Raw genomic sequence first — 27,591 nt, 5'->3', positions numbered from 1 at the left:
AAGTCACCTTGTGACATGTAAACACTGAGGGGGGAAAAAATAGAGCCTTTTCGTACACCTCCCGCTTTTCTCTTCCTCCATGCTCTTTTATCCATCTGGTGTTATGGCAAGCCATCTCTTCTGCATGAGCCGCCTTCTTTCAACCCCCAGCAGCCTTTCATCTCGCCTGGAAAAGTGAATGCTCCCATGTTTATCCCTGATTCAAGGAGCACGAAGAGCCAGGGTACAGCGGAGGGTACAAGGGGAGGAGGATGCACGGCAACAGACAAAGAGCTGGGTAGATCTGAAGGCAGTCTTTAACTGACAAAGGCCCCAGTTTACCACATATCTGTGACATTAAGGATTAGCGGCTGAGAGACAGTGCTCTGCCTGCGCCTGTTAATCTCTCCCCTCCCTACATCACTCACTCAACCTCATTCTCTCCGTCTCCCTCTTTCTCACCAGACGGCCAACTTTAATTAGTTTTAGCGAGGATTGAAGGAAAAGTTGGTGCTTTCTTCAGGTGATAAAACAGTAACTGCCACTGAGCTTAGTCAGGGTTAACAGAGTTGAGGTCAAGTGTGGACTCCTGGGAGTTTTGATCAGACTGCAGGACTGAAGAGCAAACTGGGGCCAAGAGAAAAGTGGATAAAAAAGACAGTGAAATTGCCTGGCTTTCATTTACGTCTTTATCATTTTGTTGCTGTGGGACATCTGAACTAACAGAAGGCAGCTTGAACATTTCTATCATACATAATAACCACAGCACCTCTTTGTAATGCAAAGTTTCTGATATGCATTGTATGGAAAATATACTTAATGCATTGCTTCACTTTGAAGGTCCAGCTCAACAAGATGAGTAATGGTTTTGAGACGAAATAGCCATCTGGACATGGCTGCGTATTCATTAATTATGGAAAAGAGCACTAATCAGAAATAATGGGCTTCTTAATTACTGTCCCAACAACAAAGCTACAGAACAGGTGACCAGAAGCAGCTTGGCACCTGGACATTCCACCACATACCGTTTGCACGGGCAACCTGCAAATTGACATAATGAGGTTGACAAACTGTCAGCGATTAATGAATGGCACTGAAAATTGAGTTAATTGTCTCACAGGTGTCCTCGGGGTGCTGCTTTTCATCTTATCAAAGTATCTCTTTTCTGAGAGAAAACTGGCATTATCAAGTGGGTCTCATTTAAGCACCCCATGCAGCGCAGCCACCCCGGGCTCTTTAGTTGTTTGATTTATTTAAAACATTTTTTTATTATTATTATTTTACCCTCGGCACTGTTACTTTTTCTTTAATTACTCCAAGCACATATGGTTGTAAATATGGTTGCGCCACCATTTTTTTGCATATGTTTCGTGCTGCGCAGTTTTCCAGTAGAATTGACAACGCTGCAAACATCTTTTTCTGACTTATCCCATCACACAAGGAGGTACTTTTTCTGGTTAGTTTAACACCAAAACTTCTTTGTCATTCAAATAAAATCATTGTGTATGCCTTTACGTAAGTGTGTTATTAACTACACACGAATCAAGTCCAAATCAAGTATTGTCCAGAGATAATAAATTCCAGAAACTCTGTAAACATAATAGCTAAATGAAGCTTAAGGCCTCATTAGGCTAGAATGCTGTTTAAAAATGTGTCCCACGCAAGATGCACCGCGTAGACAGCTTACTTTAACAAGTAAATAACACCTGAGGTGGTGCACTTAATTAAGCCTCATAGTTTAATTTGTGGTCGTGAACATGGATGGGAAAATGTTTTTGTGTTGATAGTACTAGAGCAATTACAACAGTGGCCACACTCATCGTTTGCCTCTGGAGGCCTGGGCAGCCGAGTGCTACTGTCTAATGGAGAGAGCAAATTAATCCCTCGAATACTGGCAGGAGACAAACCTGGGTGGACTTGAATTCATAGCAGACCTCAAATGATTTCTCTCAAAAACTCATGTTTAACACTCTTCTGGGGGATATATTTTTTACTCTGGTCACAGTGCTCCCAAATGTACATCTCTCAGTGCTGATGCCAAAAAGCAGAGGCCAGGACTGCGTCTCCTCCCCAAGGGCACGCGGCACCAATCTTGAGAGATAAATCCTGTCCGTGAGAATGTATCAGGGAACAAGATGTCTTTACTTTGTGGAAGGTTACAGACAAGGAAGTGTAGACCTAAATGTGTGTATAAAAAGCACCCTGCTGAGAGAAATACCTGCCGTGTCATTTATATTCTCCTCAGTTGAGCTGTTCAATCAATGCTTTTGTGTAAGACTTCCGTGCCTCCTAGGAATCCTTCAGCACAGGTTAACCTGGTCACAAGACTTCCATCACAGATGTTAGAATTTAAGCTTTACAGTTTTTTCCTTTGCCAACAAAGTGCAGTAGCAGTAGTGCTAATTACCTAAGACAGGGGTCTTCAACGTTTTCCAGGTCAAGGACCCCCAAACTGATGGAGAGACGGAGCGGGGACCCCCTACTTATGTATATGTGTATTCAAAGACATTTAAATTTATGGAAAAAAAAAATTGCGACCCCCCTGCAGTATCTCGGCGGACCCCCTAGGGATCGTGGACCCCCTGTTGAAGACCTCTGACTTAAGATATTTGCAACTACACTAGCTTTGCTGTAATATAAGTACAGTGAAATGGATTGAGAATTGCATGCATAAATGGGTTGAACCAAACAAAGAGATCTCCCGTACTGTATGTTGAGAACAGCTGTTTGCATAGCCAACTGTACCAAATGACACAACCAGTGTAGTGGAGTAAGGAGAGGAAATGGGATATAGTTACGACACTCACTCCTGTTTTGTTGTGAACCATCTTAGGTTCCTGGGAATCTGTATCACAGAAAACCAAAAGGCAACACATCTCCAACCTGGTAAAGGAAGCTCAGAAACCATTGTACGTCTTAAGGGAACTCAAGAAAACCCTTCTCCCTTGACAGGTTTGTGTTAACTGTTACCGAGGAGCAACAGAAAACATCCTGACTGGAAACCTGGCACGGGATGTGTGCACAGCTCAAGACAGGATGGCTCTGCAGTGGATGATTAAAACTGCCCAGGACATCATCGGTACCCATCCACTGAGCATCAGTGACATAGAGGAGATGTCTGCGCAGAGCTCAATGGACACTAAAAGACACTACTCCCCCCCCCACCCCCACCCACAGCCTGTTCACTCTGATTACATTTGGCAAGCATCACAGACATATCTGCAGCCCTGCAACCACACTTTTGGAACATTTAGACAGTACCAGAGATTTTAACTGGCTGAGACACTAAATTTTAATGGTGCAGCCTGAATCAGTGAATGGCAGGAGAGTTGATGTGAGAGATTTAAAAACCAGATGGTACCACCTAATCCAGAAGTTGAGTGAATTCTCTAACCATGGTGGTTGGTGGTGATTACTGACCCCATCTAGTCTAATGCAGCTTACTTGGCAGATCTGAGTCCATCCGAGCCGTGCACATTAACACTTTTTGTAATTTTGCTGTTTCTATCTGCAACAGCAAAATCTGGATTTATTTAGCTAAAAGTCTGAATAACAAAACACATTTAAAAAAACCAACACATTTATTTTGTAATAGAACTATATCTTTCCTTTTACTTTTATGTCTACTTTTATTAGAAAGAATCTAGCATGCTAGAGCCCCTAAGACAATTTCCGGAACGTAATTTCTGCGTTCAGGGACAAAGCCATCCTATCAATCTGTGTCCCCCTGCTACTGCACAGCTAATTGAGTGTCACTTTGAATATCACAGCTTGCTATCTGCTTATAAGAAAACTCAAAGACAAGGAGGGAGTGCAGGATGGGGTGTCATTGCACTCCCAATTCTTGCACATCATCAATCTTGATTTTGGAACTTAAAGCGAGATGAAGGGAGACACTGAGTGATGATGATTTCTGGACTGTGTTGTTTCGCATCCGTGTCCTCAGGGACGAGCCCCGCTTTATGGTAAACAGCCTTGTGTGTGTTTAATCCTTTCCACTGTGTTTGTTTGATATATACTGAGGCTTGGCAGACAGGAATGCAATCAAAGAACACGACCTCCGAGATGTGTGGCGAGGATGCCACGTCTCGGGCTTACAATAGCACACTCTTAATGACTTTGTTGCTTCAGTCAGGCTACATTATCATGCTATTGTATCTGTGTGAAGGCATTAATATTCACATGCAGCTCTCACATCATGGTTGATTTCTCAGCTAGATTAAGCATCTTTATACCGTGATCCCTGCACGGATGAATTATGTACCAGAGAATTTTAAACAGTACCTGTGAAAGAGAAGAGGCTTGGTTGGCTGGTGTTGTGTGCAGAAAATGAGGTATTCATCATCGTGATTACCAGGTTACATATTTACATGTCAATTACCCTATTGCCTCATTTTCGAATAATTTATGATGTTTTGTTCAGGATTAACAAATAATTCTGTTTTGCAGTCTTTACTTCATATTAATCAAGGACAAACCATTTAGTGGGTCACTTGAAATGGCATAATTAAAAAATACTGATGAAGTTATTCCTTTGGAATTTGTTACAGCTTCATAGCCTGGAAGCCAGACCAACTCCCCAGTCCACATTTATTTTATTTTCTATTTATTTTTATTTTTTATTTTTTTTTTGCGGCAAGACATTGGTCTGGAGTATCTCCATTGAAAACAGGTTATGTTCCTGCAAAGACCTGCCAGGTCAATCGGATAATTCAGCATATTTCTTAATGTCTAAATAAAATAATACCGATATAACTCAGTCCCAGATAAAATCATTAAACAGTGAAATATGTACTATAGCCACAGAGATACATAAATTTCAAATGAAGCAAAAGCCTTATTTATCATTATTTTTGAACAATCTCTTTATTATTTTAAATCATCCCTGAAAATTACGTTTTCTCTTCCATACATACATTTTTGTAAACCATGTACGGCTTTTATTGCTGTGACTAGAAAGCGTTCAGTCCTCATCAATTGAGCGTTTCCTCGGGGCAGATGCAGAGGAATTGATATTTGACAGTTTTTCAGCACATGCTTGTACTTACACATTTTTTTTTTTTTTTTTTTTCTTATGAAGGGCAGTTGTAGCAAGATGATTTTGTGGAGTAATGCAACAAATGTGTCGCAGCACAATCTAACTTTTCCTTCAGCCCTCTGGCACTCCCCTCTGCACCGAAGAAGGGAAATGAATGGAAATGACCAGTGCCGTGGTCGTTGGAGAAAGCCTTAGATTACCCAGATGATGTCGATGACAAACAAAAATGAGTTGTGCCTCACTGAACAGGCTGACCATAAGTCAAGCTGAAAACACATACACCTCTATGATGTGTTGAATACCAACAGCATGAAACCAGTTATTATTGGGCGGGAGGCAGGGTACACCATGGACAGTTTACAGAACACAGAAAGACAAACAGCCATTTACTCACATGCAAACCTACGGCCAAGTTAGAATCACCAGTTAACCTAAGATGCATGTTCGAACCCAGAACCCTCTAGCTGTGAGGCAAGGCATCTCTCCAGGGCCAAAACCAACCTGCTAGAGGGTCCAATCGGGCCTGTTTGATGAATTTGCAAAGACATAAAATGCAATTTTTTATTAAAAGTAACTGCTATTCCTAATTTGTCCACTGTTTTAGTCAGAGTAGTGGAAAGAACATAACATGCAGAACTAAACAGCAGACTTTAGACTGAAATTGTACTTTATTCTTAAGAAATATCAGGTTGTTCATAAAATGTTTAGTAAAAGCACAGTTCATTAAATGTCATAATGTACTTCTTTGCACTAAATCAAAAGGAAACATTTGGAGTTGACTTCATTTATAGGTTATTATGTTACTGGTTTCTGGCGATAATTAGCAGGTTAGTAAATGATGGTGCAGTGAACTGAAATTTATTTGATATACAGCGAGTTGTCCTCAAATCTGCTTTAAATCTTTCATAAACAGCCAACACAATGAATCTCAGCAAATTAGATGAAAGAATTAAACTTTGATGCCATGGGCCACACGGAGAACCAGTGTTGTGCCATGAGAACTTAATGAGAACATTTTGAACACGTTGTTGGGCTGTTCACGTGGGTCTGTAGCACACAGTGAAGCTGTGCCTTGGACTGCTCAAATGAACTAAAAATGTGAGGTCTGCCCACTATCCAGAGTAGACTTCCACAAGGCTGTCATTTTTCTCACAAAAAAATGTTCAATTTCAGATGTGGGATAATAGAACCACTTCAGAACTGTCCTGCGACTGAGTCAGTGCACAGTGGTAGATTATGTCCCTGTACTGCACATCAATTTCTAACTGGACAGCTCTTCAAGCACTGACAACCAGCTCTGGCACAAAGTGCTTCCTGTGACTGATAATTTCATATGGCGATAGTGACAAGTAGCAATCACCATAGGAACTCTATTTTAATCTAGTAGACAAGAAAAATATAATTTTAAAATTACTTGCCGGGCCATATAACTGAAGGCATTAAGTTGCCATCCACATTTTGGACGCCCCTATGTTACGGTGTGACTGCAAAAGCATATCAACCACAGCACACATGTGCACCTAACAGTATTGAAGTATTATTCATGAATACTGTCAAGGATCACAGAATCTGTCAAAGAAGTGACCTTCAGATTATGCAAGTTCAATTGGTAACCATGGTAACATGTCAGCAAGAACTTTGCAACCACCAGAGAAGATAAATCAAGTGCACTGAGGTGCAGCATGATTTGATGTCAGTAACCAGACAGATTTTCTCCAGTGGGGCCATGTACCACCGATGATGGAGGATTTTAGTCACTAACACTGGGAACAAGTTAGCTGTCAGTCCCTATGATTTCACGTTGACATCTCTTGGTTTGTTTGCAAGACACGCCGTCTCTGGGATCATGAAACGGAAACATGAATACCGCTGAATTCCATTTGCGGACATGGCCTCGGACCTCAGGACCTTGGCGTTCTGCATGCTGGCTCACTGGCATGACTTAGTGGGGAACTGGGAGTGAACAGGGCCGTTGTTATTAGCTACACATGTGGGCTTCTGACTTTGACGAAAACAAAGGTTCTCAAGTCATTGTAGTTTCTCAAATGCAATACTGCAAACTCAATTACAACTATAGACTGTAAAAAAAAACAAAAAAAAAAAAACAGTGAATGCCATGACTGCTCCTCAATAATGTGGCCAAAGCACGTGGAGCTCCCCCTGGCAGCTGGCTGCAGTATAGGTCATAAGCTCCACCTCCTCAATGTTAGTGGATGGGACTTGGGCCAAACTAAAACACTAAAATACGCATCAACTCAAGTGTCCATTTTTCATGGAAGTTAGTTTAGTTAGTAGTTATTTGACTCTATAAAAACAGGATGTGACATCAGAATGATTGACAGTTGCCATTGAGAACCGCTCCGTGAAGCAGTCCCATAGGACTGTAAGAGTAGGGAAAGAAATTAAAAAGTAAGTGCAGAACATAATCCAACATTTCTCCCTGGGATACTAGTACCAGTTTGGCCAATGAGAGGAAGCGGAGACACGTCATGCATTTTTCTACAGTCTTTGGTATACACCATGAGGAACAAGACATACTCATGTTTTGTATCTCATTCAATACATGCATGACTATTGTAAAAAACTGTATTCTGTGTTCACTTATTCACAAGAATGAGTGACCTTCATCAGACACACACACACATACCCACACTCGCATTTGATAACACCTGATTAGCTTAAAAGTGCCTCCCACTTTGCCTGTAATTAATTCAGTAGCACTTGGAGGGGAAGTAGTCCTGTTAAAGCCAAATCTTCTGCACCATTTAACCGGATAATGGCAGAGATTTTTATGATGTTTTTATTAAGGGGCGACCTTGGCTTTCAAGGTGCTGGCAGCTGCCGTGCTGAGCTGAGACAGGGAGTGACCAAACTGTAGGTACTGTCAACTTCATTTTGATGGAGCTGATGATTCAGAAAATCCGGTGTCACCTCACTTCATTTTGTTGACGTTTGACACACACAAAAAAAGAGAAAAAAAAAAAACATACTCAAAAACCACTACAAACAGAACCCCACGACACATGGTAAAGATAGGTACTGAAAGATTTAGGCTCTCAGAAAAATAGCTGCGTGGAGGATGAATCACTTGGACTTGGATGCTGTTAGATCATCTGAAGCACTTTACTGGATCCAATTCCATGTGTCTTGCATCTAGATAAAATTAGGCTGCAATTTGAAAAATATAATTTCTACTTCGCAATGTGTATGTGTTTCTTTTGGCCTGTTAAAATCTGTGATAGAATTTCTGGGCTACATGCAATTCAGGGGTGGATCTTCCAGTCCTCCCCATCCTCCTCCTCCTCCTCCTCCTCCTCCTCCTCCAGGGTTCATATCATAGCGACGTTACAATTTCGCACTTTAGAGTAGTGGTGTCCTTAACATTCTAGTTGTAATTAGAACTCGGAAACTCTGCTTTCTCTGAAAGCTTTAATATACTGAACTTGGCACTTAATGACATGGAAGTGCTTGAAACACCAAGCAGATGTGCTGTAGATGACTTCGGGCCAAGGTTTACTTTTAACTTTAATTTGAGTAGTGGTTTATTGTTAACACAGTATTTTTATACATAACCAACTCTGCAATGTTACTACCTGAGCTCTCCCCATACTATGCTTTCTAATCACATGACATAATGCAGCTAAAGCTAGCTAATAACATACACATGGATGAATCAGACTGACGTGACTCTAATGTGAAAGAGAGAGCAGCTTATTTAAGTTCAGTCACCACTATCACAGAGATTTCTACAGCCCTCTTTCAGACACAGAAGAACATTTATAGATACTATCTATTTCTCTTTGAGAGACAAATGCATTTGCCCCATCAAGAACTGGCTTAGGGGTAATAATCTTTCTGTAATAGCTCTTTATTTATAAGAATTGATATATTTTTATTAATTCATTTGGGCTTGTTTCTTGAGGCATCTTATGTCTATATTAAAGATTCTGACAATAGTGAGGTGACAGGAGACCTAGCCAATCAATCAGGCTGAAATCTGAGCCATCGCACATCTGAGTCTTGACTCCTAAGCAATGCAGACACCCCACACTTGAACGTTTTTAATGTCAGACAGCTGTCTGATCCACCTCAGAGGCACGGAGTGTGTGTAAATGTCCTCTGTGATTATGTTACCTTCCTTTTGCATGTCTTGCAATTTAGCCTCACATCATTTATACTTTTTACTGTATGAAACAGACAATTGTTACCATGTTAATATTTCAAGTTTAAGCAGATTTCTCATACCATAAACATGCTGATCTTCAAAATTGTTAAATTACATTCCAGCCACAGGCTGAATAGCTCTACAGAATTTCATTGTAACTGTGTGACTGTGATATCTAATGTCCTAAAAAAATCATCTTAATCATGATGTCTTGGCTCTTTTCATGGCCTCGCCGCTTACTGTTGCTAAAATGACTTCTGACTAGAGACAGCATTTTCCCGCTACGCTGGCAAGGGGCCAGTAGGAAATGGCCAGCTCATCCGTGGTCAGAAAAAGTTAAACTGACTTGAACGCTGCCAAACAGACATGTGGCTCCAGCTTCCAAGATCACAGTGACAGTTTCTGGTCCTTTGGGAGTTGGAGCGAGATCAGGCAGCGTATCTGTGGGCGCGTGGATGAGGGCTAGACCTCCTGAGGAAACTGAGTCAAAAGGTTGGCAGTGCAGGATGAAGTTATGTTTTAAATTTGGAATTTACAGCTACTGTAATTATTTAATACTCCTAAACATCATATTCCTGCAGTGTTCCGCTATTTATTATTTCTTGTGGGCGCTCATACTTCTTAGACACGTCGACACCTTGGTCTTACACACACTAACACACACATACAAGCACACTGCACTTCACTTCAAAATAGAAAGTATGCCTTACTTAGACTTGCTTGCTTGGCTTGTTAGCAGGCTTTCAGTGACCCGGGGCTATTAATAAGATAGCTCCCCAGCAGGCCCAGCTCAGGGTCTCCTATGTCTGTCTACCTGCCATCTCGCGCATGAGTCTCCTGACGTGATGCCTCGCTAGATATGCTCCCCTGAGCTGCACTGACAGGTCATCTTTCAAAAGCAGCCACTTGAGTGTCAGCTGGAAATCAATTGCCGAAGAGGCCGGCTGCCTCATGCATGGTGACACGGGCGCCAGAGCAACTCGCTATGTTCTGAAGCCTTGCTTCACCCGAGACTGTCCAGCTTGTTTGTGGGTAGTGGCTGAATGTAGAGAGAGAGAGACTGGGAACTGGGAATCAGAGTATGGGGTTATTTATGGTCATAAGAGACGTTTTAAACCATACTATGTGAAAATATGTGAACATTTCAGGAGTCCATTAAGATGAGAGACATGGAGAGAGAGAGATACTGTCCTGGGAATGTAGATTAGACATTAGCTAACATCAATGTAGTGCAGTAAACACCTGGTTAAGGGAGAAAGCTGCAATTTCCAAACAATAATATAGGACAGGGCTTAGATGTTGCGCTGGTATAAAAGGACACAATTTATTTAAGACCTGAGCTCCAGGTGTGTGAAAGACATAGTTTTCAGTTTGCTGTTTGCCGTTTCTCAGGCAACTCACTGAGGAATGTCATGCGCCAGAGGCAGCGCAAACTTTTTACTGACTCCGAAAATTTCACCAACTACCAAAATCTGTCAATCTCGACCCACCCCTTCCACAGAGACCCGACTCTGTCTTCTGTCCTTCCTCGCGGGCCCCTCTGCTGGCAATAACACGAGGGTCACTGCGCTGCACTCGGCACACAGATCAATGCAACCGAGTATATGCCCCGGGTTATTGTCACTGCGAGTAGCAGTATAATCATACAAAGGTGAGTTTATTTCAAATGTTTTGTGGACAGTACTTCTTTCTCCCTAGAACGTCTTTCTCTTTACTCACATTGATAAAGTCCCAGGAGCTAAATCTGGGATGAAAATGGTGGAGCCAGTTAACAATACCAAACTTTTTTTTTTTTTTCAATCGCTGATTTTTCAATCAATCTGGAGTGAATAATAAAAAGGTTTGATGTTCTTCATAATAATAATGCAAGGCTAATGTCTTTTTCTCTGATTTCTTGAGCTACAAAGAAGGAGATGTCTGTTGCATATGCAGTATATTTAAGTACTAGTCAGAGCTTGTGATTTTTAGCTGATAAATTTTATGCCCAGAACCCATTGCATCAAAAATACAAAGATCTTAACTGTGTAAATGTAAATTATGTTGTCTGAGTAGCCAGCTTGGCAGGCATGGCAACAATAAGTGAGTGGGTGAGGCATAGCAAAAGGTCAATTAATTCCATGCTGGGGATCTCTTTGCATTATTTTGTACTGTGTACATGAAAAGACTGGATTGTTATCACCAAGATCTCGGTGGCAGGAGCATACCTAGATCTTAATTCATGAGGCTTTGCTGTTTAAGCTGCCGAGATAATTAACATCCTTAGTTGAGATCGTAGCTAATAACTGTGACACCCTGATCACAGGATAAGTTGGCTTAAAGCGTTCCTCATGGGAATTCAGATGTGAGCAAGACTAGTTCTATGCACCTTACTGGAAAGATATTCAACACAGCTCAGAAATGAGAAATGGGAGATCATTCACCTAACAGTCTTTGAATTTGCATTATCTTAAAGTGGTGATTGATTTAGTCCAGGCTGAATCAATGACAGCTACAGCTGCAGGTGACAACAACAAATGTGGTTTAATACCACAGATAACGGATTTCTGGGGGCAGCAAAATGAACTATTGTCATATTTTAATGAAGATGATATGAAGCAATATTTCCATTATTCTGTGACCTACTGTGATCTGCTTTTATGCCGCACACAGCATCTGTGAACAGCAGGACACAGTGAAAGGAATTTATGACTGTATTGAGACGTGTGCAGCGTGTCGCCTGCAGCTCTTCATCTAACAGCTCACTGTGGCTGCCCCTTGTTCCATTACTCCCTGTGATAATATTTTAACTCTTACATACTGTTGAGGTGAAATTTGACCTGTTTTGACATTTGACAGCAGTAAAAATACCCTAAACCTTTTAGCCTAAAAATTTGCTGGCTTTTCCTAAAGTGACCCAAAATACATGAAACTATGATCAAATTGTATACTTTTGTTCAGGTGCTACAAATGTTGTGTACGCTGAGGCTGTTTCTTGTCAAGTTTGACTCGTATGTGTTGAGACAGTGTGGATCAATTCAAGGAAAATTGGTGGTTTTAGGGAATCTTGAAACTATGAAACTGTACAGACAACTTTGGTGTGTAGGGGTTAGTGTGTGTGGTTCATAACACTATGAAGGTACCAGAAATTTAGTGCGCCTCAGGCCCTTGATCTGTTCTTCCAAGACAAGGAGATTGGAGGAAGAGCAGAAAGACAACGTGAAAGAAAACTCTGATTACAGCCCCTCTGATGAAGATGACTTCACAATGTAATGTTTTGTATTCTAAACAGTAAATGTTGTATTAATACTGATGGCCGTTGGTTACATGATTAAACATGGTTGTATTAGGACTTCCAACAGTTACAGAATGTTCATGCCATTTTCAGATTCAGTCAAATATATTTATATGTTTTTTTGTCTTATGCAAAACGGGACATGATAATATGTAATTGTAGATGTTTTTCTCCAAAACTGAATGTTGTAAAACTTAAAAAAACACTCTCCCTGCTCTCTGAAACCTTTATTAAGGAATAATCATACATTATTAATGAGGCCATTTAGTTATTCTAAATAAATCTGTAATTTAAAATGTGGTATAGACACTTATTATGTGAGAATACTGTCAAGGCATTAAATATGAACAGTATGTAAGGATTAAACTGGTCTGACGCCAAAAATGACTGTTGTTTTGTCTTGAAGACACATTTATGATGAACAACACTGGTAAGTACTAAACTTACTGAAAGAAAAGACTTGTGTGTTGTGCCAACTTTAGAATAAAGGTCAGCTCGTGTTTTGCTAGTTAAATACTTTCGATATGAAGCCACGGCATTTGGGAATGTCTAGTTTGCATTATCAGCAATCTCTGAGCCCATCAGCTATCATCTGATGGTGATTTATCATTCTTCTATCATTCATATACAGATGTCTGTTCATAGAGATTAGGTTAGCATTATTTAAATACAGCATTTTATCTTCCACTGTTGTCAAATTTAAAATATTTAAATACGGAAATACTTTCATCAGTGGACCTCTGACACCATTGTGTTATCTCATTCTGCGACTTTTATTCAAATGAAAATGGGCACAATTGCTACTTTAAATTACTAATAGTGTTTGTGAATATTTAGATCTGTGAATATTTATGCGAGTGCTGGTTGTTCTGAGTTAATCTTTTAGGTGATCGTATGTAATTAGCTGTCACGACTAGCTAATAAACAAAGTTTAGCTAATGCTGATCGACTGTGAAATAAAACATACAGTTCCCTGTAAACAATATGTGAAATATCTGTCTGGGTGGTGAGCTGTCTCATGTCTGTGGGGACTGAATAATACACAGCGAAATGAGATCTGGAGCCCTGTTATCCAGCGGCAGAATAGAGTAAAGCTGCTCATCCCTTAGCAATGTACAAAAACTGTATTGACTGTGAGCCTTTGCCCAGTCCTGGGGAGTTGCTACTGTGAAATGAAACCTCTGAAGTGGTGTTTCTGAAGTAGTTAGGTTTTTAAAAAGAACACTGGGGTTAGGTCACTGAGGTTTGGATATAATTCATGTGATGCACTTTGTAGCTTTGCTTTTATTAAGTTGCGGGGGAAGAATCTTTCATGGAGTGCTAACATTGTGGGGCAGTTTCTGCTGGGACCCACAATTCTGTGAGGGTTAAAACTTGTTAAGACGTGGTTTTAGGGTAAAGGTTAGATTTTGCCACAGTGTGTGTGTGTGTGTGTGTTACACAGAAAGAACAAGAAGAACTGGGTGGTGAAGAGTCACATTCATCTCGAGATGGATCAGTTTGAACAGGCATTTACTTGGCTCACACTACTGGCAGCAAGATAGGCACAGACCAATACAATTAGAAGAGCAACTCTCACATGGAATTCATCCATTATGCCATTAGTGTTGGACTGCAGATGAAATAAAAGTTGGCATAAGCATGGAGCCGGGGCGTATTGAGGTGTTGTATGATATCTGTAAATAAGGAAGTAACATTATTCTTTTCCAACCTCACTGCAAAAAAAGAAACGTTGGGTGAACTCAAAATTTCAAGGCAACAAACTTGAGAGAGAGAGAGAATCTGCATAGAAGCCACTTTAAACTGGTTAAGTTAGTATAACAGAATAACTTAAGAGGAATTTAAAACTGCACACTACTATAGATTATAATGTAACTCAACCTTACAATTTAGAACCAATAACTTCTAATCAAATGTATAAATGATTCCAGATGCAACATATACATTCAAAACGTTTGTTTTATTTAAACTGTACCAGCGTCAAATCCCTTCCAGCAGGGCCATGTAAATGCAAACTAATGAGACCCAATTGTCCCAGTCCTAGCAGTCAACTTGTGCTACACTGTATATTTATAAATTGTGAGATTGAATAACAGATCAAACATGAGTCATGTATACAAGACCATACAGAACACAACTATGAATCTAATAAATCTGTTAACAAGGTTACTGAGCGCTATAACCTCTGGTCTCAAAATAATCAGCAAATAATTTTTTGTAATGCTGCTCAATACTATGTGGCAATTTACAAACGCTGTGGCTCAGCAGGCAGAGCGGGTTGTCCACGAACCAGAGGGTTAGCGGTTCCATCCCCGGAATGTGCCACAACGCCGAAGTGTTCTTGAGCAAGACACTGAACTCTGAGTTGCTCCCAGTGCGTGGCACTGGTGTGTGAATGTGTGTGTGCTTGTGTGAGCGAATGAGTAGATGCGTCTATGGCTGTAAAGCAATTTGAGTACCAATAGGCAGAAAAGCAAGTAAGCAAAAGCAGCTGGCAGGTCAGGGAGATCTTGAAGGACAATCTCTTCTTCCACAACAACAGCAACACTCACAACACTTTGAGGAGCTGTGCTGTTATCATCCTCCAACACAGTGAGGATGCCCACAATGAGGCCCTTTGTCCGCTCCTCTTCTGGGTCCTCGTGTTGACAGACAGGAAAAGACCAACACATGAATTGCAAGACATTAGTCATTAAAATACTGTGAATCAGAATAAGTTATTACTCTAAATTAATTCCAAATTATTGGATAAACATTTTTTTTTCCCAAATAGAATTAACAATGAGTTTGACATACTAACTATTTCCGTCCCATACCCCACAACCAAAAACTGAACCTCCACATCCACTGACATCAGTTAGGCTACATCAAGTCATAGCCAGGACAGTACAACTATTGAAGACACTCTGGACACTGGGAAATATGAAGGGAACAAGGAGAGGTAATGGTTGAAGTCCACGTTAAAATACAGCGCTATAAATACAGTATAATAACATATTTACAATTTCTATTTATAACCACTCACAAGAAAATTCCTAAATGACTTCTCCTGACTGTCACAGAAATACAAGGGAAGGCCCTTTAATGCTGCAGTTTGTCGATGTGCAGTGATGTCAGATGTCTGAAACAAAGAGTTGCACGAAACATTACAAGATGTAATTGGCACATAAGAAGTAGAGTAAACATGCAGGCAGTTGTCCTTTTCCATATCCAGAAATGTCCTGTTGATTGCACGTACCATGAGTGTTATTACCACTGTAGTAACATGAATTACTCTTTTAGGCTCAAAAAATACAAGTTGGCTTTTTTGCAGTGCTGGTTGTCCCTGAGCTGAGTTCTTGGAAGCCAAGCTGAGTGGATAGCTTTGATATAGATCAAGTTCATGGAGACATTGCACACCTCTTTATGCAATACTATATGCAATTCAGAGTATACCTAGACTTAATTTCAGAACTCTTTCAGAACTCATTAATTTCAGCTAGCATCAAAGAAAATTAAGTTTCTTCTTCCTTTGTCTACTGCACCATTGTCTTCAAAGTTCTTCAGGGTGACACCAAAATGTTTTACTGCAAGAACACCCAGGTAGCATTTTGATGTGTAATAATTACTAACTGACAGGCTAATCCAAAAGCTGACTGATTACCAGCAACAGAAGAATTGGTTTTGTACCGGTGTGCACTATCGTCATTACTTTGCCGACACTTGACATCATCATTGTTGCTTAAAAGCTGTGTTTTAGTAATGCTGGCTTTCATAAAGTCTAATTTCCCATTGTCCAGTTTGTTTGTCAAAGGGATTAGTTCTTTGGGGAGAATCTTCACGGCCGTTCATGTGTTTTGACAGCTGCTTCCAAGAGTTGAGGCTTTTCTGTCAAATTTAACCGCAAAAACAATGGCCAGCTCCTTTGCAGAAAAAGTCTTTCACAGTGGTCTTTGCATTTTAAACATGCGCACTGTTGCACTCTTCAATCGTGAGGACCAAACATGATGCTTGAGTCTAGCTGACATGACAGCTAAATGCTCCAGAAAACATTCATTAACCCTGAAAAGGTCACAACAAAAATTGGTTAACGTGTAATTTTCCAGGACACAAAATTTTCTGTGCAAAAACAAAACTAACAAATTCCAATTAGTACCATGAGCAGTCAAGTCCAAAACTTCCCCTTTTTATTACTTTTTATGTTTAATGGGACGATAAATGATTAAACCTTACATTAACGTTAACTTTACATTAACTTTATTAGTTTTTAGTTGGTTGTAGACCAACCAAGAGAAAGTCCTCCCATCAAGTGTAAGGGCAGTGACACACCAAGCTGACAGTCGGCCACTTGCCAGTGTCGGTGAGCGTCTTTTGCCCTTGTGTTGGCAGTGTATCTCGTACCGTTGGCGCAACCCTGATTCAGAATTTTAATTGCTGCTGGAACAAGTCAGTCAGACAGATCTCATGTTCAGTTTAGCCAACCAGTGGCTATGGAGAGAAACGGCAGTGATGAAAAGAAGTGACGAAAGAAGTTCAAAGGGCTCACAGAAGACTCTTGTCATTCAACATCTTCATCTTTCCAGGAATATTTTAGACGTTATCATCTAGAATGAATAAACTGCACTAACAGTATGTGCCAGCTGGCTGTAGGCTGCAGTCTTTGCGGCGTGTTCAAGAGCAACTTTTTGGTAGCTCTTTGATGTCAGTTTGGTCCGTCTGGGCCTTGAGGCACATAGAGAGGCTAGTGTCAGCTCTGCTGCTTTCCAATTCACTTTCACTTGCTGCCTGGAAATTGGCAGGTAGTTCACCGTTAGTATCAACATTTACAGTGATTAAAGAGTATAATTTCTCATTAGGGTTATGCAAGTGACAGACAGTCTAATTGGCCATCTTCCTCAAACAGGACCCTGTAAACGGCTGCTTGTATCAATTACAAGAGAGTGGACATAACTTCAAAGAACTGCCATGCGAACAAAACTGAGAGTCTGCTTCTTTTTTTTTCTTTTTTTTTCTGGGGTAGAACTGCGGTGTAATTGGTGTGCGAGAATGAGGTATGAGAATGAGGAAATATAATGGTTCGTTACACTTTTAGTTGAAATTTCTGTTGAATAAAGGCTGTGTATTTGTCCTTGGCGTGTTAAAAGCTATAATTTTATATTCCTTATAAGGGTTTAAAACTTAATAATCCTACTTCACGAGACGGCCCCCAGGTCCACACTGTAAATAGAAAAAGCAATTCATTTGATAGGAATTAATTATTTATTCTTAATTATGTTTTAAAATATTGGATATGACAGGGGGTGTAATGGAAATGTGCGCTAATATTTCAATTTCATGGAAATCCACTTCCTAAATTGCCTAAATTGAAAAGTGAAACTTGTTCAGAGGTGTCTCAGTGTCACCTCAGAGGATAATCAGTTGCTCCTCCATGAAGGTAGTTTGCGTCGTCCCTCTTTCCATAATACAGACTTAAAGGTCAAAGCCTTAGATATTCTATATGTTCTAATTGTCAACTCAACACATCAACAGACCAAAATCAACGGTGAGGAGATTGAAAGTAGTCAGCAGCAGATATAGTTCTATTTATGTTGATCCATTATATTGCAAAGCAGGCACACTAACATACTGCTGGATTTGTTTTTATGGGATTTGTTGACAGTAAGAAGAACTGAATACCAGCCTTGTGTTTTCAGAGACGGATGGAAACTGAATACAAGAAGACTCACTCAACTTGTCTTTTCATATTATGCTTATTAGAGTTGCATCCTAGGGGAATGGTAGACGAGAGACTAAGTACACAGTTCATCTGAAGCAACACGGCTACAGCCATGGGACTCTCCCTCTCTTACAAATCCTCATTCCTGCCTGACTTGAAAATTTATTGCTGATTTCCTTTGTGTGTGTAAGTGATTATTATGTGTTTCTGACCAATAAATTCACCACAGTGGATAGCGCTTCCCATCCCCTGACACACATTCACTCATAGACTGTTGTACCTCATTGGCTTACTGCTACTTCTTATTGTCTGAGACAAAACACCTGCAAGCTGTTTTACCAACTATATAGTATATACTTGATTTATTTTGGCCTTCATACAGTATTGTCACGGGGCAGAAGTGTGGTTTTTAACATGATTGAATTGTTTTGACTTTGTTTTATTGAATTTTAACATTGCATGCTTTTACTGGTGTTGTGTTTTAATTGTTTTATTTATGTTAACTGCATGCGTGTGATTTTAACTTCTGCCCATGAACACATCACCACACCTGGGAGGCTCCGCCCTCTCCCCGTATCACTGAACCAATCGGCAGCGGGGGAGAGTGGCGGAGGGACATAAAGAGAGCACGACCCGGAAAAGATAGGAGGCAAGATGGGAAAGAGACGCTAGAGAAATAGTAACATGTAGGAACAAAAGGGAACCACGGATGGACGGATGGAGTGAGGAATGATCAAGGACAGGACAGAGTCATCATGTGAGAGGAATGCCAGAGGGACGTTGTGGCGGCGTGAGGGGAGGAGAACGAAGAGGAGGCCTTGAACGAGCAGAGAACGGCCGAAGGTAGCGGGTGTCCCCCCAGCAGCGGGTGTGCCGGCCGCACGGACGAAGAGACCGCGGAGCGTTACTACACGAAGTACTCGCAGCGGCAGGGCAGTGCGCCCTGCCTGGCGGGTAAGTTTCTCCCTATGGGCCGTCAGTAACGCTCTTGTGTGTGGTTGTGCGGCGGCACCGGAACCCGTGCGTTGTGTGGGCACCCGTACTGGCCGTGTCTTTTTATCTTCCAGGTGTCAGCCGGGCAGCCCGCTGTCAAGAGAGAAGAAGAGGCGCCTGCGGCACCTGGAGCGGTGGATGGCCTCCGTCATCTTCCCCTCTGAGCCGCCTCGTCCCCGGTCTGGCAACCATGATGGACTCTTTTTAATTTTATTTTAGTAACGAACAGTTTTTAATGTTTATTTGCATCTTTTTAACTTTTGGTTTTAAAACCTTTTAAGGTTTTACTGTTTTAAGTTCTTTTAATAAACCTTTTGTTTTTAGTACACCGGCTCTAGTTGGTTTGCCGTCCTCTCTCTCTCCTCTGGTCGCTGTCAGCGTGCTCTCCCCCGATAAATCACCAGTACCTGTGCTTCCCCCCTTTCCCTTCAATAATAATAACCTCTTCTTTCATCACATCATCTCCACTTCTCATCATCCTTCCCCCCTCGGTTACAGTATAGTCAAGACATAATCTTTTACATCTTCTCTCTTCAGGTATAAAGCCTTTACTTAGAGACGGGAATGTGAGAAACAGGTGAATATCGCCTGGCTGCATCCATTCAACAGTTTTTAAATCCACTAATATGCATTGTGCTCAGATTAACCATTAATTAGGGAGCATAATTCTTTAATGCCTAGCCACAGCGAACTGACGTCAAAGAACCACTCATAAAGAAGGCTGACTGCGACATCGCCTCACGGGTGTTCACGGTTGCACTTGAACACGCCACCATCTGACGTTCCCGGGCCTACGTGAAAAGAAATCATTCTTCATATTCATCATCAGATGGCAGTAGCCCGCATTTGTGACTCAAAAGTGGAATGGATAAGCTAATATTCGATGAGAGGCCAGGAAGCTGAGAAGAGCAAAATAGTCGTAGCCTACTGAGCTGGCCTCAGCTGGACCAGTTGGTCGACAGTTTATTCATTCCAGATGACCAGTGTTGTGAAAATATGTGGTTGTTCTGTTGAGCTGAAGGTGAAAAACGGATAAAATCTTTTATGTACAACTGTGCTATGTAAAACATTTTGTTTACTTTTGTCATTTCCGTTTCACAGTGATCTGCCTCTCACTGACTTGTTCCCCACCCGATTCAATGTGCTGAAAAGCCACCATCAGGGGTCTGACTACTGCCAGCGATGCAAGATAAACCGCCGCCACTAGGGCCACAGATGCTCACTGATGGCCTGACTCTGACAAACCACTGACCGTCACCCCACTATGTGTCATGGCCTTTATAGAAGTGTTTTTTGTTATTGTCGGTTATAGTTATGACCAACTAATCAAACTTCCCTATTGTATAGGTCTGACAAAACAGTTGTGACTCATCAGAGAATGGACATGGGCCTTCTGAGGGTGTCCTGTGGTGTCTGGCAACAGAATGTTGTTAGAGGGGACCTTTGGTGCTACGTGTCTAAGGGCGTATTCACACCAGGAAGGTCCGTTAGTTCACTTGCTTTGGTCCGGACCAATTTTTTTTTTTTTTTTTTTTTTTTTTTTTTTTAGTGCGGTTCGCTTTCACACTGTGATTAATTGCAACCGGACCAGAATTTATAAACAAAAACACATGTGAGCTAAGGTCGTTCAGCCATTGGCTGGTAAACGTATAGGCGGGGTAAAGAAGGAAGCCAAATGTCCCACGTAAATAGGCTACAATGGAGACTTTGCGTACTGTAGGTCTACTTGTTATTATGCTAGCAATATGGTTTATAAACTTACAGCTTGTGCTCGAGCGTCAAGACCGTTTGATGCAACATGAGTTTAACCATATCATGCTCGTTATTTTGCAACGGCTCATCTCTACCTAACCTACCTGCGTTTGTTTGCTTCACGTGTCTCTCTCTGTTGTGTGTGTCACTGGGCTATCCTACATTTCCCATAATGCGCGAAAACTACGGGAAACTACGGGAGCTCGTCAAATCCAAAAAGGTAGATTTTTGCAACTTGGGTCGGATCGAGGTCGGGCTGCTTTCACACCATAAAGGAACCGCACCAGGGTTCGGTAGGAACCGCTCCGAGACCACCTCCTCAGCTGGGTCTCGGTCCGCTTGTTTGGTCCGCACCAGAGTTCGAGTGATTGTATTCACACCAGTCAAAAAGGTCCGAACTAAGCAAGGAAACGAACTTGAGTTCGTTTTAATCGAACTAAACAAGGCTGAGAATACACCCTGAGTAACCCTGAGTAACATCCACATGAATGCCAGGTCCAAAAGTTTCCCAGCAGAACATTGAACTGTCACAAGATGGTCAATGATATTTACTTCTCCCATCAGTAGTCATAATGCTGTGGCTGATCGGTGTATGTAGATGTGGATATTGTGGTTAAAGCAATAACTGACATATTGTTTTTTACCTGTTGGAGGATGACGAAACACCATATTATTTCCTAAACATGATTCTCCAAAGCTATTAACTAACTATTGTTTATTTACATATCCATCAGTTGATGATGATCAAAAACTGTGACTCTTTAGCGAAATGCTCCCCTGTGTTCACCAGCTTGTGTCTGTCTGTCTACTGCTTGATGCTGAGCAGACAGTGCACAGTGAGAGCAGAGAATCATGATAGGAAACTGTGCAGGATAAGTGCCTTACATAACATAAATAAAATCATCATAAATAATAGTATTTTTTTCCTTTATGTGCATAAAGATCATTTCATCTCAGTTGTGATCATGTCCATGGTAAAATCTGATTCAGAATTGAGTTTTTTAGCATTGCTCAGGGTTGTTTGTGTGACAGATAAAACCTTTTCAGAGCTATGGATACTGCATGTACAGTGTGGTCACAATTGGGGAATCGACAAAGTTCAACAAAGTCTGATAAGTTGAGTGGAAGTTATAAAATAGCAGTGGTTATTTCTAAGTGTCTTGTGTGGGTGGGGGGTTATGGACTAGTGGTTAGAGAAGCCGCTTTGGGCCCATAAGGTAAATGGTTTGAATGTCTTCCACATCCACGGGCCTTGAGCAAGCATTTAAATACCCAAACTGCACCCTGAGTGCTACATGCATGGCTGCCCGCGGCTTCAAGTGTGCTGACTACTGTGTGTACAAATGTATGGGTTAAACGGAGAGAATGAGGGATTGATATAGGATATAAAAAAAAGGAACTGACCAAATACATAAACAGAAACAACATACTACTACTACTAGGCAGTGCAGGAAGGAGGACCACTTCAGGAACTAGCCAGATCACGGTGATTCATAAAGTCATTGCACCTAAGATGTGTGGTATGAGACTATAACGGCCACTCTCACTGGGGCATAACTCACCTTAGCAAATTCTGTCTTTTATTTATTAATGTTGTCAGGGTTTAACAGCTGAGCCATTCACAAACATTAATGAATAGAAATTCAATCAGATGAGACGCCAACACTTAGAGTCATTAGTCCTACATAAACTTTGCACTGAAGTCTGTGGCGACGGACAGTTAAAGTAATCAAGTTACGATAAATATGTTGTTACCATTAGGCATTATGTGCAATGTCTGACTTGAGATATCATAGAAGATTTTAATTCAGAACTAGTGTATTAAAATGCATTTCTGGTTAGCTGTGTTCTTCTACATTTAACAATAGCGATGCACTTTGTGTCCATATCCATCAAACAGTAACTGATTGCACAAGTGGCTTCTCCCTTTTCTTCCAAGAACAGATATGCTGAAATGTAAGCCTGCCTATGGCAGGTCAAAGTCTTATGACTTATGACAGAAGAAGCTTAGCTATCGCAAAATGGGCGTAGTGAAAAAAAGAAAAACAATCATCAACTAGAATTGCAAGCACTTATGAAGGGGTCCAAGCTCCCCCAATGCAACTTCGGCTCAAAGCCAAGCTGGCCCCACATAGATCCCCACTTCTGTCAGAAATGGTGCTGGATGGAATCATTTTTACATGTTGTCTCTTCACCCTTGCCATGCTTCCTTTTAATATGCGACCTTTGACCTCTCCAGTTCTTGCGCCTACTTCTCTCACCAGAGACCACACACAGAGACAGACAATTGGCATGTTTTTTGGCTAAAAAACTAAACGAAACAACAGGGTTCCAACCATTTTCAGCGCATAGAGTTTTCAGGATTGATCACACTTTTAAACACGTACACAACACCTCACACCACCACGTTAGAGCAAGAATCAAAGGCACCATAAAATAGAGTTAAATGAATGAAACAAGTCTGAACATCAAGATCTTCGCCTCTATTCAGCCTAGCCCGAACTCATAAAATATGACGAGTTTGGCTCATGTACCAATTTCATATCTATCAGAAGTGAAAATAAATTTAACTTTGATGTGAAAGTCTCATCAGCAACTGAAGTAGCTTAACTGGGGTTGAGCCAAAACGAGGAGCTGAAGGTGAAGGAGCTCAAGTTTGGCTCTTAGCTTGCAAACTAGTAACTATCATACAGCATTGACACAAGTGGCTAATTATTATCAAAAATCCCCAACATAGAGACAGGATATGATCATCTGCCATGTTCAGTATTAAGAGGTTTCGGATTACAGCATTTGCAGTAATGATATTGTTTTCATTGGATATTCTTATACAGAGGGTGCTACCTTTCTAACAGTCCAAATATTACAGCTAGTAATAAATATACATAGTAGAATGGGCTATGTTGGACTCCTATTGGTTATGGTTAAAGGCAGATGTCCTGGGAGGGTGTCTGCTCCTGTCTTTGGTTTTCATAAAAGTCCATATGTGGCTGAATGTCAAGTAAGAGCTTATGAGACTGGTCTTTGCTTTGGTCATGGTAGGTTTCTACCTTTATGAATAAATTATAGGTGCATTTAGAAGTGTGACAGTGACTGGGGGAGGAAATGCTGCAGCTGGCCTGTCTGACCTCTAGCTTCACATCCATGATGAAATGTGAAGGTTATGTACCTTCTTCATATTCTTCTGTCAACAACAGGTGCTGAAATTATTCAAACTGAACTGCAGCTTGGAGTTTAATTTTCTCACAACAGACTACTTCAATCAGATTCCAGAATAATTTATTAATGAGTCAAAACTCAGTGTTAATTCATCTGGACCTGAGTGCAGCATTAATACTGTCCATCATGTTTTTCAGCTCTCAAAAATCTTGACCTTAGGACTTCTCTGTCCCTGTTTTAAAAAATCTATAAAAATGTCTACAAAATATTAATGCTGATATACACAGTTGGTACAAGCTTGTGTGTGCAAATGTCTTGTTGAGCTCCGCAGGGTCTGTTGGAGACACTTTTTAATATGTGTTGGAGCGTGTTATTCACAGTCCTAATAAAAAGGCTTACAGCAGCTGCTGTTGCTCGGGACAGTTCCTGGACAAAGGTATTTAAATGAGGGTTTAAAATAACTATTGAACGAGTGGTCGCATTTAAATGTGCAACCAGCTGCAATTCCATCACGGACAGAATTCATAATAGAGATGGATCTCTGCTGCTCTGCCTTTTACTGTCATAGTTTAACTACTGTGGTTTTGCACCGAATAAACACTTCTATCAAATCCTACAATATTAAAAGTTACTGAACAGAAGGTGAGACTTCTGTTTTCCGCACAGAAGTTAGTTAGCATCCCAGAATCCCAGATGAGCTGTAGTTGCAGAGAGCTGTTCTGACTGACAAACGGTCCAAGAGGTGGGTGTGCTTCTTCCAGGGGAACATTTTTTGCCTTAGCTCCAGTTGGCCAACACGTAGCAATTCTATTTATGAAGTTATCTGAAGGCAAATATATGACAAAATCAATGATCCTTTCAGTAATACTTCACAAATTGTAAATTACTAATTTAAGTCAGGAGGAATTCTCCTTTTTATTCAGACTAAGACTAAGATTAGAATCAATACAGTGTCAGTAGTCCAAAATACAGCCAGTGTTGGGGAGGGTACTTCTGAAATGTAATAAACTAGCCTAAATGTAAATATTTTACTTCATCAAATTGATTGGAGTATTATATGTGATTATTTTTTAGGCAATAATGCTGAAAAGTCATAAAGCAACCATTTAAACCAGGCCATATTCACCGCTTGTAAACAAGCTGCTGTAGAGAAGAGCTAGAGTCATTTTGTATTTCAGAACATTGTTGAATTCCCAGCACTTACAGCGGTTCTTGTCCAGTGACATGGCCACCCGTCTAGGTGTGGTCGACTGGTAGCAGGCAGCAGGTACTCAGGTTGCTTAGAGCAATATGTATTGAATTTGTTGACAGGCAAGAGGTTGTACACATTCAAACCAGAGAAGCATGCTGTGCACTCAAAAATGGAATGCACAGCAAATGCACTGCAAGACTTTACAGGTTTTGAAATGCATCAAAAGAAAGCCATCTTAAATTGCAGACAGATTGGAGGAACGTTTAATTACCGTTTTTCCCCCTTGGTAACTGTAATGGATTACAGATTAGATTAGATTATTTTAGATTAGATTAGATTTTTTCCAGTTCTGCTCTTGCCTCCCTTCTCCGGCTTCACATACATTCATCTTTTTAAAGGCACTCATTGGACTCATCCAAACAACAGCTGTTAGCTTCTCCAAGAATATAAGACTAACCACAAAAACTTAAAAGATGCCTGCTTCTCTTCTATTATATTACATATAAATAGTTAGGAGTTTCTCCATAGATGTTTAATGAGTTTTAATCTGCGCTTTTCTTTTTCTTGGCAAGGACAGTCAGGGACATATCCCGAAGCCACTCCAGCCTTGTCTTGGCTGTCCAGGCCTCAGGTCACAGCGCTGCTGAAAGGTGAGCTGTCGCACAAGTCTGAGGCTGCTGCAAATGTGCCCAAAGAGTTACATTTTTGTGTCATTTGAATCGAGAATCTTTTCCCTCATGCCCTCAGAGTCCTTCAGATGCCATTTGGCAAACTCCAAGCGACTGGCGTGTGCCTCTTAATCAAACAGAAGCTTCTGTCTAGCGGCTCTACCTAGAAAGGCTTGAGTGAGTGCAGCTGAGATGGCCGTCCTTCCAGCAAGTTACTTGATTTGGCTGGAAACATAAATAAAGCAGAACAGATTGCACCTGAGCGCGATCTGGAGCGCGACAACAAACGGCCTGAATACATTAACGTGTTTTCACTTTGTCATTATGGGAGTGCAGACCGATGGGCCAACATTGGAATTAAACAAATAAAGTATGCACGAATTAAAGAGGTCTGAATACTTTCTGAATACTTTCCAGCTGTATTCAGAAACACACAGGATATTTTCAGCCTATACAGCCTTTGCAGACGCCTCTCTGTGTGTGCTGTCACCTGCCTGTCATCCTTGAGGGAGCCAGCGGCTGGCGCCTCCACCAGTGTGGGCATGATGGGCTACAGTTGCTATGACACTGAGACAATATCTGTGTGTGTGCGCATTTGCAAGCGTGAGTATTTCTGCATGCGAACGTCCTCCCGCACACTCCCTTCGGCGTATTCCTTTCTGCCTTCAAACGTTCAAGTAAACCACTTTCAATTTTAAATTTGGGTAAAATTAGAATGCATATCAATAACCCGCATGCCCACATACAACAAATTTACTATGTGTGACAGGACAGACTTCCTCTTTTAATGTATTATTTCAACACCTGTCCACTGCGCACACACACTGTCATTTCAAATCTATGACAAGCGGCAGTGTAGCACCTGCAAATGACATTTTTAAAGCATATTTCCAGGAGAGTGGGTGTTGGATGCCAGCGGCACTTCTCTCCGCTGACCTCCTACATTACTACAAAATCCCAAACCTTCTGGCCACATTACTATGCACAGCAAGTGATTGGCAGGAAGCCAAGGCACACTGAAAATGTGTTAGTCTTAGCAAATTGCCTGGAGAGAGGCTGCGTGGCAATGGCTGTTTAATCAAGACATCTCCGTTCCTCTGTCCTCCACCGTCTCCTCAATAAAACTCAAATCCTTGTCTGTCCCTGCTCTCTCACAGCACACTTGTGATTGGCATGTGGGGGTGTTTTGGTTTCGGCAAGCTGTGGGCATGAATTGCAGCGGGTAAAACTCTTCAGAATATCTTTTGGTTATTGGTTTGCTGGTATAAATTATGAAGAATAAACTCCAGTAAGATGTTACTTTGTTTTATACATGCAATCCATGATGTAATTTTGCACCCTGTTTGACATGAGATGATCCACACTTCCCACCTATATCACACGATCACAGGTATAGGCAGTAATCTACCGTAGTGTCACTTCTGTTTAGGGCTGTGAACTCAGGAACTTGGTGAATCACTTATGTCACTATTCAACATAGTCCTGAGTTATTCTGTTTGTTGTTTTACTTCAATTTGACTTCACCAAACGTTGAAGTCATCACCGATCACAATCAGTCCGGATTTTTTCCAACCACATTTCTTCCTTGAAGACGATGGTTACCCACTATCATTCCAGTTTTTAATAATGCGTAATAATAATCTGCTTAGATGTTTTCTCTGCTTGATGCATGCCAGTGA

This window comes from Chelon labrosus (genome assembly GCF_963514085.1).
Source record: "Chelon labrosus genome assembly, chromosome: 5".
Taxonomy (NCBI): Eukaryota; Metazoa; Chordata; class Actinopteri; order Mugiliformes; family Mugilidae; genus Chelon; species Chelon labrosus.
This window is presented reverse-complemented; position numbering follows the sequence as displayed.